This window comes from Etheostoma spectabile, unplaced genomic scaffold, assembly GCF_008692095.1.
Source record: "Etheostoma spectabile isolate EspeVRDwgs_2016 unplaced genomic scaffold, UIUC_Espe_1.0 scaffold383, whole genome shotgun sequence".
Taxonomy (NCBI): Eukaryota; Metazoa; Chordata; class Actinopteri; order Perciformes; family Percidae; genus Etheostoma; species Etheostoma spectabile.
In genome coordinates this window covers 220,280-227,251 of record NW_022605597.1, presented here as the reverse complement: position 1 = coordinate 227,251, position 6,972 = coordinate 220,280, and the positions used below count along the sequence as shown (strand labels likewise).

Sequence of the window (6,972 nt, the reverse complement as noted above, 5' to 3'; positions counted from 1 at the left end):
ACAACTCTGATCATTACTTCCCTTCTCAATACTCCATAAAGAAGCAAAGACTACAACATCAATGACAGAGGCGCAGCTGTGAAGTGAATCAGTACTCTCTGTCAGCTTCTCGACTCAGAAAGGAATACACGGACTCATCTCGGTCAGCCAGACCAAACACTTTAGAAACACATTCCTCTAGCAGAAAGCTATAGAAATGAGCCCCGATAATAAGTCGTGGTTGAGGACTGAGGGGGGAACGGCATCTCATTCACTGCAGAGTGATTGGTCACTCAGGGTTCAGAGGGACAGAAGCTAATCGATACGTGCGCCAGAATGACTGGAGGTGAGAAAAATTCTATTTAGATCTTTAAGACAGTACCGAATGTAGATTGAATTCGATTTCAGTCACTGTTTGTCTAATACTTCAGTGTTAAGCCTACTATGCTCTACACTAACGGCTCCAGTCCTTTCTTGCATTAAACACCAGCCAATCACAAGGTTAAAGTGAATACCAATGTATGATAATCAGGAAGCTCACATTAAAAGATTAGTTGCAAGGTACCAAATGTTTTAACTTACAAACCCGTAAGCTGTTGGAGCCAGCCTGGTTGCCATGTTTTCCTCACAAATATCAGATCAGAGCGGAGCGTGCTGCGCCGGAACCCAGAGGTTGATGGATCAAAACCATCTCTGCATTGTACATCGCTATAGCATGAAGTTTTATTCCAGTCTGTTAACAAGATCTGTTGCGGCTGCAAGTGATGATGTTGAAAGTCTTCCACTTGCAGAAGAGGGGTAAACTATGGCATGAACAAGTCTCATCTATTAAAAAATGGAAGCTACGGGCTCATACCGCCATAACACCCATAAAAAATGGAGCATAATACAATAAATACATATTACAGTAACCAGTACATAAATACAGTAAAATAGAGACTGTAAAACAGTACATTTAAAGTGCTTGTTGGCATGTCTGAGTCTAGGAACACATCTGTGCATTTCTCTGGACAGCAGTTACAACGCTCACTTGCAAATCTTGTAATCAGACTGAAAATAAATGATCAAGAAAGCATTGGTGGAGATGGGTAGCTTCCACTACTTCTGAGATAAACTGTCTTTGTACCAATCTTGAGGAACACCTCTTGCGGTCGGGCAGGATTCAACCTGCACAAATGGGGGACCTTCAATGGATTTCTAGTCATCGCCCTAACCGGTCGGCCACACTACCTACAATTTAGTGCAGAACCTATTGGAACAAATTTCATAAACTTTTGATGATGTTGTCATAGTAGCTCGTTACCAGGACAGGCAATAGGGCAAATCATGAGTGCACTTCCTGTACTCTGTGGCATCCTAGTGGAGGAAGCGTGATTGAATTGATATGCTCCCTTATGGACATAACACAGATCTAATATTTTATCAAAGTGGGTTGGGCGAATTATTTAACTTCTGGATAATCTCACAATTAAAGCAAAGTACCCACCCAAAATGAAAACTAATGCATGGCTGGGAATCACACAAAGGTGAATTGCTTGGAAGGCAGCTATGCTCACCACTATAACACCATCACTGGCCAATGCTATGGTCACTGCAAAATCTTGATACCACATCGGGGCGTTGAGACTGATTTGCATTAATACCATAAATGCACGGATGTCACGGCAACTCAACAACACTGTTGCTATTCAAAATATGCACTAATCCTTTTCAATTGTTGAGTAAAGCAAGAAATGGGTAAGAGGCACCGAGTTTAAGACACTTGATAGTTCTATCCACTTTATGACCTTTTAATACTCGCTGCATTGTTTCATTTTCTCTTCAGGAATAAGAGCTTCTGCAGCTCTTTGACGACTGGGACAAGGAAACCAGCTGGAGATGAGGGGATTGAACCCAGGCCTAATACATGCAAAGCATGCTTCTAACACTGAGGCTACATCACTGAATGTTTCTAAATTTATTTTTCTTGTCTAAGATCATTGAAATAAGAGAAGAAGCATATCGAAATCGGAAAGCCGGTCAGTGGAGCCATTAAAAGACCCCATGACATGACAATCTAGCTGACCATCGCTTTCAAGTCAGTGACAAATCTAAGCTGCATTTCCTTTTTACCAAAATTCATTTCCAATTTTGTAAAAGTTAGAGTCAAAAGTTAAGGTTGTTGTTCAATATAATCAGGAACCGCTCATCTGGCAGTGTTGCCATTTAAAAACACGCATGCCAAACAAACTACCTGAAACATTGCCTTATAGTCCACGCAACTGATCACATTTCCTTGATGCATTAATGCATTTGTTTGTGTGTTTTATTTGATCCCCATTAGGACAATGCACGCTCACTGCAATCTTGCAACACATCTGGTCATTGAGACTGTTTTGCATTTAATTACCATGAAAAACACAAGGCGATGACTTTTAATACTTTGTCTTTCAGAATAAGAGGTTGCAGCTCTTTTACAGACTGTTGTAACAGAACACTGGTGAAGATGCGGGGAGTAACCCAGGGCATCATACCTCAAAGACAACTGCGCTCTACCACTGAGCTACTTCCCTGAATGTTTCTACAGAAACCCCTACCCGGGAAAAATGTTGAAGTACGTAACTTGTTTGTTTGTTTTTTGGGATCCCATTAGCTTCAGCATGAACTAAAAAGCGTTTTCTTCCTGGGGTCCTACAAAATTCTTTATTTGACAATATACTCTTATGAACATTTCATTACCATAACACAGACATAAATAGGAAAAATACTAACCATAATTAATCTTAAAAGGTAAGCAATTTATAAAGAATACAATAAAAGACCACTACTCGAAAGCTAAATCCAAATTAAGAAATAAGATAACAAATGCCCTATAACAAACTAATTTAAATTCATATTAACCGTGAAATAAAAGATGTTTAAGTGAATCTTTTAAAACCATACTGAGGAGTTGTGTTTGATAGTGTCGTTGGAGAGAGTTCCATTCACACATCGCTCTGTACCTGACCTCTCCTGAACGCTGAATTGATTTAGTTTTCCTTGGGTAAAATAAAAAATCCCTTCTACTGCACGCCTCGTTGGATAATCATGTATAGCAGTACACCGGATAGGTTCGTTTGAAATAAAAGGTGTTTGTTGTTATAGGTTATGTAAAAAAAAAATTAGAATACACAAATCTCTTTTGAACTTTAAACCATGAGAGTTGTCCATGCAGTTAGCAATCTTTGATCTAAACCCACACAAGAGAGCCACACGTGCAGCTTTATTCTGAATAACATATAATGCTGAAGTGTTGGACCACAACCCTGGCAATAATCCAAAAAAAAAACAAAAACTGAAGGATTTTTTACCTGATCTGTTTTGGGGGGTGAAGATGTTGCACACATTTTAATAAACTGACCACCGTTGTTGCCCATTTTAGTTACAGCTGCTGAACGTGTTGTCCAACACAATCTCTGAAAGTAATCACACACCACAAAGTTAGCCTCATTCCTTGGTATACAGAAAGTTTTCTTTATACGAGTTCAAGTTTCGGTTGAACATTAAAAAAAATGAGTTCCAAGCACCTAAAATGGTAGTTTTAGATCCATGGAGATCAGTTGTTACTTCTGATCCAAGTCCACCCCACGCTAACTCTCTCGTATTTAGTAAACAGATAGTAAATCGTTGTTGAAGAGGAAAGTGGCCCAAGACAACTTGTTGAGTAACTCAATGTTCCACAAGCCTGAAAATCTTCCATTAAAGTAAACTAATTGTCTCCTTCAGTTCAAATAACTTTCAATTCCATATAATGCGGTTTGTGAAAAACCCATAATATTCCAGTTTTTTAACCAGTAGTTCGGTCAATCATAATCAAATGTTGCAGTAAAATCAAGCAGCACAACACCTTATTATTTTTCTCTCGTCCATATCCTTAAACCAGCATCAACCTCTGAGTCAGGGCAGGGCTGTTGAGTGTTTTCCTCTGATGTATGCAAGCTGAAAAACTAATTAAATATTATTTAAAAAATAAAACTGAATCGTCATAAACATTCTTACATTATGTACCGAGAATTGGTAAATAAGTTTTGGTCGACTCTTTGATCCGAGAAAGGCATTTTCTTATTCTTTGGTATGGCACAACCTGTACATATCTTCCATGCTTGCAGACATATAGTTTCCATAAAACAATTATTAATTATATGGAGCAATAGTAGGAAACAATGATTGAAACTATGGGCTAATCCACTTATTATTCAAAGAGTCCACACAGGTGGTTTATTTTACAAATTCATCAGAAGCTACAGGTTTTACGTTCCATGATCTTATTATCAATGTTTTTGACAAAGCCGTGTTGTGTAGCTGTTGTAGTATTTGTAGATGATTTATTTTATTTATGAAATAACCTTGACACAATTTGCTATTATAACTGGTTTAGTTAAGAAAATCACCTTCATTTTGTCTATTCTAAAAGGTCTATCTCTGTGGATCCATCCAAATGTTGTCACACACTTAGAATAATAATCTGAGTCTTTCAAAACCTTAGTGGGGGAAACGTTCTCTTATAAAGGCCAGGTTAAACACAGAAACGGCAGGAAGGTAAATCCCCATATCAAGTCTCAATAATCAGCATTGAGAGCGTAGGCAATTAAAAATGTCCAAATTTAGTATGTTTGAGTGCGCTTTTTCTAAAACTTCAGAATTTCATAGTAAGTTTCCATCCCAAACCCACTATATAAGGGTGGAAAAATGATTCCTAAAAATAAAAAAAATGACAAGCTTCTGAAGCAAAAAAAAGTATGTTTAGAGAGGAGAAGAAAGTTTTTACTAAATAAAAAAAGTTTAAAACACGTCTACGTCTTTCCACCAAAACTCTTTAAACGTATTAATGTTTCGCCTTTGAGCCTTCTCCTTCAAGTAATTTACTGGAGAAATATTTAAAAAAAATTACATTTAATTTGGACCATATAGCAATAAACAAGCCGTCTAAATGTTGATGGCTGTCTTTTTGTGCTCTTTTTACGATATATACATTTTGAAAATAGATTTTTAAAAGGCTGGGTTCAGCACTGATAATGGTCGCATAAATTGGTAAAGGGTTCTGAGGAAAAGGCAGGAGGAAAACAGTCCAGCTGATCCACAATAACATACATGCTGCTCAGAAGATAAAGTTAATGGTGGTCAGCCTTTAATGTGGAGAGGAGAAGTCAGAAATAACAACACAGCTCTCAGGGAGGAGGAGGAGGAAAACAGCTGGCCTCTGAAACAGGTTCCAATAGGGCAGTGTAATGCGCTGGTGTCTTTTTAAGGCTGACTACTATGAGAAAAGGTTTCCCACATTGTTCCACCAGTACGGCTTCTCCCCCAGTGTGAAGCGCTGGTGAGTTTTACGGTTAACCACACGGAGAAAAGTTTTCCCATTGCTCACACCAGTCCGGCTTCTCTACAGTGTGGAATGCGCTGGGTTTTTTAAGGTTACCACTATGAGAAAAGGTTTTTCACATTGCTCACACCAGTCGGCCTTCTCTCAGTGTGTGAAGCGCTGGTGTTTTTGAAGGGTACTTACTCTGAGAAAAGGTTTCCCCACATTGATCACAGCTGTACGGCTTCTCTCCAGTGTGAACTCTCTGATGAATCTTAAATAATCCTGATGTGAAGGATTTGTCACATGCCCTGGGACAGCGGTGACTCTGACTCCTCTTCCTCACGGTCTATCAAAACAGAGAAGAAAAACCAAGAGCGTGAGTTAGGGGCTGCCCATGATGTAGAGTCTATCTTAAAAAAATTAGAAAACAACATTTAGAGCATGTCTATGGACTTGTGGACTGAAGCAAATACTTTTCTTAATTATATGCCAACATCACTATTCTGGAGTTGCATTAGGGGAATCCATGCATTCCATTGTGGTTAGTTGGATAAATAACTAATTTTGATCAATTATGTGTGGCCTTCCATTTTGTGCCAGTCGTAGCAGCCGGCTAAATGGCGGGACCATCCGGGGATTTGTAGTGCGGAGAGTTGTAAATATAAATTTTCCACCGATTTTCAGAGCTCTACACTGGTATCTGATAGGGTTACCCATGTTGTCTTCATGTTGCTGGAAACAGCTCTACTCAGTAAAGTAAATTGGAACCATTGTCCCTGATAGGCATTAGCAATGCGGGGCACCAGGGTGACCTTTTGTTGTTAGGTTTTGTTGTTGATCAATCTAAACTGTATAGTCAGCCGTATTGTGTAACAGGAAAGTAATATGGTTAGTGGAATGTGGTACTATTGTCCACACAAGCTCCATTTCTCACCATTTTGAAGCTCAGCAGGCTTTTGCTGTGCTCTGGACTAAAACTGCTGCGAATCACTTGACTCCTTGAAAAACACAGGCGCATTATGTAGTGGTCATGGCTGTTTAAAAAATAGCATCCCCTAAACTCATAACTATTTTTGGTTAAACGTGATATTTATACAGGCAAATCATTATAGTTAGTGTTGTAGCGTCCTCACCGGAGAAAACCAACAGTCAGGACGTCCATGCTGCTCATTCTGTGGAAATTGAATCTGTAAATTGAAAGAGCAGTCATAATAATAGCAGGGTTGTGTTCAATTACGTGAGCGATTGATGGCTGTGAAGCAAAATGTGTGGCACATGTGTGATCAAAGTTGCCAAGGGTTTCTGTGTAAAGTTACTACAAACTGAACAAATAAATGTTTCTCCCCGTGTGGAAAGCTCAAGTGTCTCAGATCTTTTGTGTGCAATTGTGACACAAATTCGAACGAGAATAAATGGTCTTCAACTCTGTGGGATTCTCATGTGTACAACAAATGGCATTGCCGCGACAGAAACTGGTTGCAAACTGAAGCAGTGTAACATTTTTCTTTCGAATTGAGTTTCATGTGAGTCGATTAAGGTCGTCTTCTTCCAGAAGGGAATTTGACCACAAACTGAGCAACTAATGGTTTCTCTCCTGTTTGGACTCCAGAGGTTTCTGAGATGTTTTTTGCGGCCAAGCTTCCGGTACATTCAGGGAGCTAACCTGATGG

General features: G+C 39.1%; 1 non-coding gene across 1 annotated transcript; it reads right to left on the bottom strand.

Moving 5' to 3' along the window:
• Positions 1 to 223, bottom strand: LOC116686536 (small nucleolar RNA U3). Its single transcript, XR_004331285.1, has one exon. It is a non-coding gene; the product is annotated as a small nucleolar RNA U3 (small nucleolar RNA).
• Positions 224 to 6,972: the final 6,749 nt, after the last annotated feature.